Below are 9800 nucleotides of genomic sequence, written 5' to 3'. Positions count from 1 at the left end.
ACCGGCAAAGTCTACCGCCAAACATGTAATGAGGCCCACTGCCTTTACCATGTGACAATATTTTGAATGTTTGCTTGAATTCCCTGGAACTAGATTGTGAAAGTTCCCTAGTGAGGGTGCTGTGAGGCCCACAACATTTGCCCCCATCTCCGCCTCACACTATGAGGCATCACAATATGACCGTGGAAAGGGTGCAATTGTTTACATTTCTGGGAACCAGAGTTGCCAACTGGCCTAATGATGTCATCAACATTATTATCCAGTCCTAGCTGCTCAGCCGCCTGCTCATTGCATGTTGGGAGTAATAGTTTTCCTTTATTTGGATGGTTCTCACCAGCTCTGTAGGTGTGGAACTGGTTTGTTGAGATGCTCTTTGATGGGCATTGTATGAGGGTACGGTGTTTTCTTAATTTATTGATTTGTCTGTTTGTGTCAGTAGCTACATTTTGTGTGTAGTTGTTTGGGGGTATCTAGCTCACAGGGACAGCGTCAGAAACTTTAAATCTTTCAAATGAAAGGGGGCGGGGCAGGAGAGGTTGGGTTTGACAAGTTTGCTCTCTTAGAATCATCTCTTGGGTATCCTGGACACATGTCAGTGGGCCTCATTACAAGTTTGGCGGTAGCCTTGCCAATTATTTGCTGGCGCCCGCAAATGGACAATTACCGGGTCATTAGGGCTCTGCCAGACCCGATAATTGCCCATCTGCGGATGCCGGAATGGAATGCTCCTCATTCCCATTGAGCCCGAATGGGAATGGGGAGGTCGGATGCACTGGCACAATTTAGAATGGACATGCTCTGCTCGCGGGTGCCCGTACGCCCGCCAGGTCCGACCTGGTGGGCGAAAAGGGACCCGCAAGCAGAACTCGTAGTTTGCCGGTCCGGAAACAACAGCAGTGGCAAGCTTACCGGTGCCGTTGTTTCCGGACCGGCAAACCTGTAATTAGCCCGAGTGTAAAGAAGTGCATGCATGTGGTGAAGGAATTTATGGCCCCCAAATGTTCACTACCAGGGCCCATGCTCTGCCGCCCGGACACACATTTCAGGAGGGGTGAGGGGAGAAAGGACGGATGAACAGTTGCCCATTCACAAGGTATGAGGCTGGGTGGCAAAGTTATGTTGTGGGTAGAGTGTGTGCAGAGTGATGCAGTCTCAGCAGTAAGCTCAGAGAGTCTGTCTACCCAGTCTTTCCCATTGGAAGCAGAGCGCTGTACAAAACAGCATTTTCCTCGTGGAGCGAGCTGCACAGTGTGGCAGAGTGCTGCAGTCTAAGCAGTCTGTGCAGGCTGGGCAGCGGGAGCATGAGGAGGCTGCTGATGGACATAATCAGAGACCCCCCGCCGAGAGACTCACTGATCAATTACTAACTGCTACGTTACTGGTTGAATGAATGGGGCGGGTCGATATTCACCAGTTGCATTAAGATTCCCAGCTACCTGGTAAGCGCACAAGAACATACTTCCTTGACAGTGGGTACTTAGAAATCCAGTACCAGTGGGTCATTTGGCCACAGCACTGCATAATTGGCCCACAACTGACCCTTAATTGATTTAACAATGAGCCCTGGTACTCTAACATGGCTGTATCCGGACTCTGTACAAGACAGCAGACGATAGCCAGAGAGGAAATGGCTGTGGGTCTGACAGGACAATGTGACCTTCTCCTGAAGTACAAAATTTGGATATGGAAGAACAAAGCCCGGAACGGTGCCCTGGTGACACCAAGCAAGGGGGACGGGACAGAATTCCCCACCAATGTGGCCTTCTCCTGAAGTACAAAATTTAGACATGGAAGAGCAAAGCCCAGAACAGTGCCCTGGTGACACCAAGCAGGGGGGGAACTAAACAGCAGAAAGGGGGGTGAGGACCAGAAAAATGAATACCTCTGTTTCATCCCCCAATAGAGGCTCCTCCAATGACAGAGGGGACAGGCTAATAATCACAGTACTATTCCAGAGGGGACAGGCTAATAATCACAATACTATTCAATCTCCCCTCCCTCCCGCATCACCTATGCTTTCTCCAGCAGGATCGGATAGCCCTGCAGGTGTAATGAAGATGGGGGCCCACAGAGCGAGGACGCTCAATGAGAACGCTACGGATATTGTTAAATCCCCGGAAGAAACAACTGTCAGGGTGCTCAAGGCTACACAGCTGGAGAAACCAACATGCCCACTAATCGTCTCCATTCAGAGGCTGACGGGGGTCATGAGATTGGCCTCTGAGGAGGCCTCAGTATTCGAGGATGACTACTCTTATCTCGAAGGAGTCTTTAATCGGCCCAATTCACCAGAAATACGCAGTTTTGTCACCATCTGAGACGAGGTGGAATTTGCCCCCCCCCCCTACTTCCGCCCTTCTCACCCAGCACACTCCTAGAACGTCAACACTCTGCTTTGGAGTTGCGGCTGGCTCCGAATATAGCAACCCTAAATTCTACAAGATGTTATCAGGGCAGGCTAAGCGACTACACAAGGATTAACACCTCGACACCTGCGATTCTTGTTATAAAGGGCTGTAGCTTCCCTGATACCAGAGGAATCTCCTTGCCCCCACACTTGGCAATGGAAAAGAAACCAAAGTTGTGGCTGGTAGTCCCGGTAGTCCTGGAACAGCAGAAAGATGAGAAGAACCTATCAGGACTGCTTTCAGATTACAAGAAACACAAACTTCTATTAAATGTATACCACAAGCCTCAATGTCAATTTCATTAGCCTCTACTGATTCACACCTGAACCAATCCTCGAGGGGCATAGGGCAAGCTCGGATGCACCAAGCACAGACGACTGGAGGAGTGGACCACGTTCAGTTACAGAACCTGGTAATGGCAGCTCTAACAGGGGCAGTGAATCCATTCTTGAAGCTGTATGAGAATTTAAATGTCACAATCAAAGATCAAGCAACACTAGTGGCAATGTCACACACAAAGTTGATATTCCTGGAATTGTTTGCTGGATCTGTGCAGTCTAAGATCGATAAAGAAGCAAAGATGATTGCACAATGGCAAACTAGGATATTTGACTTAGAGATAGACAAAACTGATGGCCTCAATCTTAGAACAAATGAAATGGTTTAGACAACAGAAGGGAGCAACTACTTCTAGGCCAATGGAGATTGGGTCCCATTGTGAGACCCCCTGCATTCAGCCTCCCCCTTGCTCCACAAGAGAAGCTTTGGAACCGGAGACTCATACTGCTAGAATCTTGATTGCACCGCACCAAGAACGCTGTTCCGGTCAAAAGAACAAAGGAAATCGAAACGACCAAAGAAAGAGCCTAGAAAGGAAAAGGAATGTCCTAACATCAGGACAGGCTCAGGATATGGCTCTCCGCATGGAGAACATGGGGGACCAATCAACTTTGTTCAGAATATACTCCTGATCCTTATCACCTTCTGCATGTATAGATAAAAGGAAAACACTCTCTCAAACTCTTTTTCGAAGTGAATCTTGTTTTTTTATATATTCAAAATAGTGTAAATCAACATCAAATACAATTCAAGAGATGACATCACACAGTATTAAAACCGAAAAAAACTAATTTCATCCTTGAGGCAACTGGATCTCCATTACAGTGCCTGTGGACTTAGTTTAAGCCATAGGTAAGCTGTGTGTGTTTTGATAATACAAACTACACAATATCTGATTTAATCATTTGAAAGAAATACATGCTCGAATACACCCCTGATAATATTCTCCCTTCCCCTGCAGCACAGACATCATTTTATACAGTTTCTCGTCCTGATGAAGGCCGTATAGAAGATGAGGCACAACAAGCCTACCTAAAACGGCTGAAACACCCCGGTGTAGACGCATTACCCCTAATTTCAGTGCAGTAACACTGCTTGATACAAACAGAACCCTTTGTCTTCAATATCACCATGTGATGTTATAATGTTGAATTGTTGAGATGTACACTACAATATGTGTTTTCCTTTGCCAAACCACGATTGATATCGAGCTTGTCTTACACACACAAATTGGCAGGTGTGCCAAAAAATGTTTTGGTTCCGTGTGTTGTAAATATTGTTTATCTGTATTTTTCGGTTTTAATACCGTGTGATGTCATATCTCTTGAATTGTATTTTATGTTGATTTACACTATTTTGAATATATAAAAAAAACAAGATTCACTTTGAAAAAGAGTATGAGAGAGTGTTTTCCTTTTCTCTATGCATGCAGAAGGTGATAAGGATCAGGAGTGTATTCTGAGCAAAGTTGATTGGACCAATTCAACTGCAATTGTTGTTCCCTACATAACCACCTGGGTAGAATAGGTTCCCAACCAGGAGCCCCATTGTTGTTTCTACTTTGCAAAGCCCGTGGCTGTGTGCCGCACTTCGACCTTCTACAGGGTCACATTTTTTAATCATTGAAAAGGCTTTTTATGTCCTAGTGTCTCCATTGATAAGGTCAATATGGTTTCATATACCAACGATTATTTTAAACAACTTCTAGGAACCACCTCCACGCTTCGCAACGAGGACGGCGTGATCACAAGAGGTCTAACTGATGACCAATTGGAGATACTAAATCAAAAGAAAAAAAGAATAATACATACAGAGCTACATGGAAAATTCATGGTCGAGTACTTGAGGTCCGGCATAATACCAGAAGGTTTACAAGTACGGAATATACCTAGGGTCTTCACGGATAATCCGAAGTTTACTATGAACTTTAGTGGGGTAAGCAATAAGTGCAGCCGCGATTGGCTGATATTAGTTATCGACACAGCAAAAGAGGAATGTGACAAGCAAGGTGCAGAACTGCTCGACTTGGAGAAGACGTTTCTCGAGGATAAATCCATCCAGGACGCGAAAAACAAATTAGAACAACTAGAAATTGAGATCACTAAGTTCAAGAATCTCACTTTGGATAGAAAGGTACACAAGTTCAAAAAAGATTTGGATAACTACTCAGAGGAGAGGACCTATCCTTTTCTGAGACCTACTTACTATACAGATCTACAAGCAAACCAAAACTTCAGCCGCAGAAATAGATCAGTCAACTTCGCAGGGACCTCCTCGAGTGGTAGTGGAAGCACATCAAGCCTACCTGGAACTACAGGACAACAATTACCGCAACCCTTTTTTCCCAGGGGCGGCCAGAGAGGAAGACCCAGGAGACGACCCGCACCATCAGGGCAGCGGATGAGAACGCGCCAGTGGTACCAGAGTCAAGGACCACATCAGGGATACCAGTCTTCGTCCTACCCACCCGTGTTATGACTCTCCCAGAACTAAGACTCCTCGGCAAGGGTCTATCTTTTGTTCCTGCTCAGAGGGCACGTCCGTTTGAAATTGAGCTAGAATTGCACAAATTCTTTCAGAACATACGTTTAAAACATTTCTTTGAAGTATATTTACCTTCACGTATAGACACTGATCAAGAACAACCACACAAGAAATCGGACAACATTACAGGACTAAAAGCTAAATCCAATTTCTATCCTCCACCATGTTCCACTCCTGGTGAAATTATTACTTTTGAGAAAATGGTCACGAAGGCCGTAATGGCTGGCTTTAAGAAGGAGAATTACTACAGAGACAATTTAGACAAAGAAGAACGGAATGCTATGAGAAATTTGGAAACGGACAGATCAATAACAATAAAACCTGCGGACAAGAGGGGTGGGATAGTTGTTTGGTATACTTCCAACTACAACGCTGAGAATCTATGATTACTGAGCGATCGAGAAGCATATCTACCCCTTGACCATAACCCAATCAAGGACATCCAGGAGAAGATTGCGAGCCTCACACAACATGCCCTCACACAAGGCTGGATATGTGAGGATAAGAAGATGTTTCTAAACAAAACAAACCCACGCATTCCAGCGTTTTATATTCTGCCAAAAATGCATAAGAACTCTGAAAGGCCACCAGGCAGACCGATAGTATCGGCATGTGAATCCTTCTTAGAACCACTGTCCCTTGACACAGATCATTTTCTGAAACCATTTGTAATCAAAATGGCCTCTTATTTAAAAGATACCACTAGCACAATAAATTTGCTTGACAATATCACCCTGACGACCGACAGCCTCCTAGCAACAATGGATGTGAAAGCTTTATACACGTCAATTCCACAGCAGAAAGGATTAGAAGCCATACGTGATATTTTGAACACCAGAGAAGACACAGACTCCACCCCAACTAATTTCATCCTGGAGTGCACGAGACTGGCCATGTCTGAAAATTTATTTTTATTCCAAGACCAGATCTATAAGCAGACGAAGGGTGCGAGTATGGGGCAACGTTTGCTCCAGACATCGCTAATTTGTTTATGTCCAGTTATGAAAAAAACAACGTGTTCACAGATGAGAACCCTTTCTTGAAAAACATCTCATTGTGGAAGCGGTTCATCAATGACATCATCATTATATGGAACGGGACACCCCTGGAACTACAAAGCTTTCACAGCTGGATAAACTCAAGAAATACCCATATCAAATTTACAATGCACTGGGACCACCACCAGCTATTTTGAATATATAAAAAAACACAATTCATTTCGAAAAAGAGTATGAGAGAGTGTTTTCCTTTTCTCTATGCATGCAGAAGATGATAAGGATCAGGAGTATATTCTGAGCAAAGTTGATTGGAATTATTCAACTGTAATTGTTGTTCCCTACATAACCCACCTGGGTAGAATAGGTTACCAACCAGGAGCCCCATTGTTGTTTAGAACATGGGGGACCGCCATGAACCTGATATTATGGAAGTTCCAGTAACAAATAGTCAAACTGCCATCATCTCAGACAAAGATAATAAACTCTATCCAGTCTTTGAAAAAAACTGTCATCATGAATGAAGGGGGAAAAAGACAACCATGAAACAACAAAAAAAGTAAAAAAAACAACAAACCTAAAAAAAAAAAAAGGTCATTCAAATGGATCAAGAGCCTTTCTACGGAATGTCACATTCCCACATCCTCAGACCTCTATGAAGAACCAAAATGGGTCACATGTTAATCTAGATTTCCCAAAGTGTATTGACAGAGTCAGTAATTCAGCAAGAGATCTTGGACGAGAATACTTGCTTCGTAATGAATTTATCAACATACTCTGATGAAATAACTATAGAGGACAAAGCAATGGCCAATACAACTTACGATCTGGATAAGAAAGAGGAGGCCTGGGCAACTATGTCACTCCTTAATGTCTCTAAGGAAATGATGGCTGGCCCCTCAAATGGTCTGCATGTAGGGCTACACAATCCTACCCCCTTTTCGCACGATGGAACAACGAAGAGCCTTACTGCTAGAGAAAAATAAAGATCGCAGGCATATCCACCATGGGCTCTGGTTCAAAGAGAAATCAAGTATACCGGAGAGAAAAGCGCCACCCTTAAACCCCAAGATGCCGGAAACATCCAAGTGTCGATAAAACGCTTGATCACAGAAAGAGATTACCTGATTATGAGCCGGAAAAAAACGTTCTAAAATTACTCCACTGTTCACCTAGACTCGGATTTATCGGCCCAGATGACATTAGGATTGTGGAATTTGTAAAGGAAAGCCGCCTTGACTAGGTGGTTTTACATCTCCGTTCGATGCTAGTCCGAAACTGCTTGATGGAAGTGGGCCCGACCTCCTACCTCTGGGATTTGAAATATTGGAGGGAGGCCTACCGGCTACTACAAAAACTGGAGACGTCGCTCACCCCAGATGAACAATAGCTGGGAAAGAGGTAGGATCCCAAATTCGGACCTAAAAGTAACATCTAGATGGTCTCAAACCCCCAGGTATGACGGAGTAGATCCCCCGTGGCCAACGTCACCACGGGGTTGAATAGACTCTTGGTTGAAAGTGACTTTTGTAGCTGTAAGTGGAGAAGAAAGAAATGCCAAGATGTGCGTGGAAACCAAGACCTCACCAAGACCCTCAACAGACTGGGATTGGTTGGTTGGTTGGCAGCAATGCTAGAACAAGCCACAGATCTATAACTCCCTGTTATCCAGGGATCCCTCTTGCTTTTAGACTCATGGAACACGCAAGGCTTTACACATTTGTTCAAGAAAGAGGGGCTGGACATGGCATTTTATGACATATGCTGCTTGCAGGAGACATAGCTGTCGACCAAACCCATGTGCAAAGGCTTTGACATTTGCTTTAATCATGCTGTTCAGAGAAAGGTGGGAAGACCCTCAGCAGGGCTCCTGACATTGGCAAAAAGGGATGGTCCTTGTTCCATTCTGGAGTCGAGGAATCCTAACGCCTTTGTTCAAGTAGTGACCTTGTCTTGAGAGAGGGTGAAGGGCCAAGATCCGCTGATACTAATTATAATCAATCTATACTGGAAGCCTGCTAGATGGGGAGGAAGATTTTGTGGTGCTAGTTACCAATGTGATAGATGATTTGCGAGCAACAATGAATGACCCTTAAATAGCATTATGCAGTGATCTTAACATAAAATGCCTGGATGAAGCAGGAATAAAGTTGCCAAAGAGGCTACTGAGTACGAAAGCAGCACTTTGGGTTTCAGAGCTCAAGGAACACGATGTGGGTATGGTGAATGGTGAACTGGGAGGGGATATCCCTGGGAAAGTGACATGGTCTCGGGTTAAACAGACAGCATATCTAGATTATTATTTTGTTTCAGGGGGCCTAATTGAATGCCTGAGCACTCTGGAAATTGCCCAGATGACAGACTGTGATCACCATCTCCTGACCCTGACCCTCAAGGGACAGGATATTGCTGGCCCATACTCAATGACAGATGCAATAAATGTTAACCAGGGCAGAAACCGCCTTAGAATAACGCCAGGGGAAGTAAAAGGTTTGACCACTAAATACAAAATGAGTCTAAAGGAAAACAATAGGGGCGGGGTAGACCACTTGAGTGCGCTGATGGGTTTTATAGTCAAACCTCACATCGGGGTAAGACAAGAATATAAGAGACTGCATTATGCGAGCCAGGAAGTGAGAGAGAGAAGTAAAAAGTTTGAGAGCGGCCCTACGGTCCATAGACCGTGCAACCAAAGGGGCACAAAAAGGATATGAAAATAAAAAGGAGACAGCAATACAGAAATTGGTTACTGGCTTCTAGAGCCCAGCGCTTGCAAGAAGACACGGAAATCATAATGAACATCTTATCAAATAAAAATACGAGAAACTTATTGAAGCTCCTTAACAACAATGCCACGCTCCAATTAGCCACAATGGTCCCCGTTGTACCAGAAAAGGTCTGGATCAAATAATTCACTGATCCCTTTAATGGCTCAGATTATTGATCCAGACTTAACCGAGGAAATTGTTCTGCCCCGTGGTCTATAGAATTTGATAGGGAAGACATACAGATTCTAATAAAAAAACGAAATGCATCAAGAGCTGCGAGACCCAATGGCCTGAACAACAACACACTAAATGAGAATCCAGATGATTGGGCAGAACTTTGCTGGATTCTCTTCAATCAGATTCTAACGGCCTTGAAAATTCCTTCGTCATGGAGGAAGGCATTGATCGTCACTATATATAAAAAGGGGTGATAGGGATGATCCTAAAAATCACAGACCAAACTCTGTGGTTCACTGCATAATCCAAGTCAATATCTTGCTCAAAGCTCTTTCTCTTACACTTACTCATCACTCCATTGAGCTTGCCTTTACCAGATTCCACTCTGTACTGTCTGCCGGTTCATTAGCCCTTCCCACCCCCAAGCCTGTATCTCCCCCACCATCTAGCCGCTGATGACAACATTGAGCCGCTGCTTGATCCATTGTCACAAATACTGATCTCACTGCCTACAAGGATTCTCTACTGACCCTGACCACAACTCTTGACACAGCTAATCTTGTTTCCTC

This window comes from Ambystoma mexicanum, chromosome 9, assembly GCF_040938575.1.
Source record: "Ambystoma mexicanum isolate Mex_15411 chromosome 9, UKY_AmexF1_1, whole genome shotgun sequence".
NCBI classification, from domain to species: Eukaryota; Metazoa; Chordata; class Amphibia; order Caudata; family Ambystomatidae; genus Ambystoma; species Ambystoma mexicanum.
The sequence above is the reverse complement of the archived record's forward strand: the minus strand, read 5'-3'. Positions refer to the sequence as shown.